Source organism: Orycteropus afer, unplaced genomic scaffold (assembly GCF_000298275.1).
Source record: "Orycteropus afer afer isolate SDZICR_OR568_19922 unplaced genomic scaffold, OryAfe1.0 scaffold00810, whole genome shotgun sequence".
NCBI classification, from domain to species: domain Eukaryota; kingdom Metazoa; phylum Chordata; class Mammalia; order Tubulidentata; family Orycteropodidae; genus Orycteropus; species Orycteropus afer.
The window spans coordinates 794,895-799,305 of NW_006922397.1; positions in this window are offsets into that span (position 1 = coordinate 794,895).

Sequence of the window (4,411 nt, forward strand, 5' to 3'; positions counted from 1 at the left end):
TTTTTAATAATATTAATTGAAGAGATTCTGAATAGCCAATAAACATATGAGACATCTTCAGAACCAGTAGAGAAAATGCATATTAATATAATATGAATTCATTTTCCACAAAATAGACTTATAAATTTGAAATAAAAATTAAGCAATATCAAGGGATTTTTCAAATATGATGAGAGGAACTGGTATCTCTGTTTACATGCCTAGTGAGAATGTAAAATAGTAAAAGTATTCTTACATACAACTGTGAAGTAATTTTGGAACACAGTGATTTTCATTCCAGCATTTTTTTTTTTTTTTTTTTAAATAGAAAGCCTACATGTGAAGCATCATTAACAGGTTGGGGAATTATTTAAAAGCTATAATAGATATTAAGGTGATAATAGGTTAAAATTGGGCACAGGGAATATGAGATGAGGAAGGTATATCTACGTATATATAAAGAGTAGGCATTTGGTAGCACTTGAAATTCAGAACTAAAAGTAATGAATGAAGATACACAGCTGCAGTGATCATAAGTGTGCATCAAATACAAAGAGAAGGTCAAATCTGAACATACTAAGAAAAAAAAATGAAATTTATGGACAGAAATTATTCAACTATACAGTATATGAGGATGAGTGACAGAAAGTCACAGTGGAACCAGAAATCAGTAATCATATATAGTATCTTTTTAAAAAAAGATTAATTAGCAACGGTGTTGAAATGTCAAGTATAGGAAGCTCAATTGTAATGACACCCAAAACGAGACACTTGATTCAATAATTTGGAAATAATTGAACTTTAACAAAGTTGTCTTTTGAGATAATTAAGACCAAAGTCCAATAAAGTGTTTTTATTTATTTTATTTAAAAATGAAGAATCTAACTGCCTGTTTATCAACTAAACTTAGAGAGTTAATAAAGTTTGAAATTATGAGTCAAAATGTAGTCATTTTTATATGAACAAGCCAGAGATAGAATAATTTTATATTATTAATCAAGAAGGTAAGTGATTTTTTAATTTGATCTTAAATATGAATAAAAAAAAATATTTAGAAGATAGGGAACAAATTACCTTTGAGGCTTAGAGGAAAATAATGGATGAGAACACATGCTACTACAATAAAAGACAAGGGTCTGTCTTCCTTGGTTGTCGTATGGTTGTTAGGTGAAATTGAATTGTCTCAGACTCATAATGACCCTATGTACAAAGAGAATAAAACAGTGCCCAGTTTTGTGCCACCCCTACAATCATTAATATGTTTGAGCCCATTGTTGCAGCCACAGTGTCAATCCATCTCACTGAAGATCTTCCTCCTTTTCACTGACACAATACTTCATCACCATCACTCATCTGTCAGTTTGTTGTACTGTGTAGGCTTGCATGTTGCTGTGAGGATGGGGGCTATGCTACTGGTATTTCAAATACCAGCAGTGTCATCCATGCGGGACAGGTTTCGACAGAACTTCCAGACTAAGACAGAAGGAAGTGACCATCCACTTCTCAAAGAACTGCTAAGTGAAAACCTTATGAATAGCAGTGAAATACTGTCTGATATATTTCTAGAAAATTCTATGAATAGTCATGGAAGACCGTCTGATATAGTCCTGGAATATGAGCCCCTCAGGTTGGAAGACACTCAAAATATGACTGGGAAAGAGCTGCCCAATCAAAGTAGAGTCAACCTTAATGGTGTGGATAGAGAAAAGCTTTCAGAACCTCCTTTGTTGATGGGGCATGATTCAAAATGAGAGGAAATAGCTGTAAGCATCCATTAATAATCAAAATGAAGAATGTAGGAAGTATGAGTGTGGGAAAATTGGAAGTGTCAGAAATGAAATGGACCTCATAAAGATCAATATCCAAGACATTAGTGAGCAGAAATGGACTTGCTTGGGGCATTTTTAAATCAGGCAATCCTATGATCTACTGTGCCAGGAATAACAAATTTAAGAGGCATGTCATTTATCATCACAAAGAATGTTTCAAGGTCTATCCTGAAGTACAATGCTGTCAGTGATAGGATAATATCCATATGCCCACAAGGAAGTCCAGTTAATATTACTATTATTCAAATTTACACACAAACCACTAGAGCCAAAGATGAAGAAATTTAGGATTTTTACCAACTTCTGAAGTCTGAAAATGATCAAACATGCAATCAAGATGTATTGGTTATTGCTGGTCATTGGAATGGAAAAGTTGGAAACAAAGAAGAATCATCAATAGTTGGAAAATTTGGCCTTGGTGATAGAAATGATGCTGGAGATGGCATGATAGAATTTTTCAAGACCACCAACTTATTCATGGCAAATACCTTTTTTCAACAACATAAATGGCAGCTATAAACATGGATCTCACCAGAAGGAATATACAGGAGTCAGGTAAACTACATCTGTGGAAAAAAGGAGAAGGAGAAACTCAGTTTCTTAAGCCAAAACAAGGATTGTGGAGCAACCCATCAGTTGTCACATGCAACTTCAAGTTGAAAGTGAAGAAAATTCAAACAAGTCACCTAGAACAAAAATATGACCTTGGTTATATCCTTCCTGAATTTAGAGACCATCTGAAGAAGAGATTTAATACATTGAACACCAATGACCAAAAGCCAGAAAAATTGTGGAATGATGTCAAGAACATCATCCATGAAGAAAGCAAAAGGTCGTTCAAAAGACAAGAAAGGATGAAAAGACTAAGTGGATGTCAGAAGAGACTCTGAAACCTCCTCTTGAATGGGGAATAGTTAAAGCATATGGAGGAAATGACAATATAGAAGAGTTGAACAAAAGATTCCAAGGAGCAGTTCGAGAAGCTAAAGTAAATTATTATAATGTTATATGCAAAGACCTGGAGTTAGAAACCAAAAGGGAAAAACATACTTGTCATTTCTCAAGATGAAAGAACTGAAGAGAAATTCCAAGTCTCAAGTTGCAATTCTGAAAGATTCTGTGGCCAAGATATTGACTGATGCAAGAAGCATAGAAAAAAGATGGAAGGAATACACAGAGTCACTGTACTAAAAAGAACTGGTCAATGTTCAACTATTTCAGGAGGTGCCATATGATCAAAAACCAGTGGTACTGAAGGAATAATTTGAAGTTGGATTGAAGAACTTGGCAAAAAAAAAAAAAAAATGGCTGCAGGAATTCATGGAATAACCATTGAAATGTTTTAATATACAAATGTTGTGTTAGAGGCACTTACTTCTCTATGTCAAGAAATTTAGAAGACAGCTACCTGGCCAACTGACTGGAAGAGATCCATATTTTTACCCATTTCAAAGAAAGGTGATTTAAAAGCATGTTGATATTATGAAACATTATCATTAATATCAGGCACAAGTGAAATTTTGCTGAAGATAATTCAAAAATGTTTACGGTGATATATTGACAAGGAACTTCCAGAAATGTGAACTGGATTCAGAAGACAATGTGAAACAAGAGATGTTGCTGATATCAGATGGACCTTGGTTGAAAGAAAATACTAGAAAGATGTTTACTTGTGTTTTATTGACTGTGCAAAAGCATTTGATTGTGTGGATCATAATAAATTATGAATAACATGGAGCAAAATGAGAATTCCTGAACACTTGATTGTGCTCATCAGGAACCTGTACATAGACCAGGAGGCTAACGTTCAAACAGAACAAGGACATACTGTATGGTTTGAAATCAAGAAGGGAGTGTGTCAAGATTGTATCCTTTCACCATACTCATTCAACTTGTAGGAGCTCTGTTAGCATAGTGCCTAAGGCATTTGACTGCTAAAGAGAAGTCTGGTGGTTCAAATCTACCAGCTGCTCCTCGGAAGGAAGGTGGGGCAATCTACTTCTGTACTGATTGGAAACCTAAGGAAAGTCACTATGAGTTGTGTATGATTTGACCACAGTGCATTTCATTTTTTTTTTTTCCTTTTGTGATTTGGGTGAAAATTTACAGAGAAAATACATTTTCCATACAGCAGTTCACATACACTTTGCCTCATGAAATTAACCACAATTTACCAGAATGCAACATCTCCCTTCCTACTTCCTCCCGATAGTTACCTCTTCCCTGTGTCCATCCCTCCATGCACTCCTGCCCCCTGAGCTGTCTCCCTGTGAATTAGCAGCCCTTTTATCTCCCATGCTTGTTCTCTCCAAGATGTAGCTACCTCAGGTAAGTGTTCAACTCATATGCCTGTCTATTGTTTGGCTGGAAACCACAGGTGTACATTCAATTCCAGACCTGAAGGGGAGCTAGGGACCCTAGTCTCAGTGGTTCCACAGGCTACATTGGGCCTGCAAACCTGGTCCCCCCCCACTTTTTTTTTCCCAAATGATTTTGAGTTTTGTTCCACATTGTTCTCCCTGTCTATCCAAGATCTCCTACATAGATCCTCTTCCAAGTGGTTGACAGCAGTAGCCAGGCACTATCTAGTTCTTCTGGCTTCA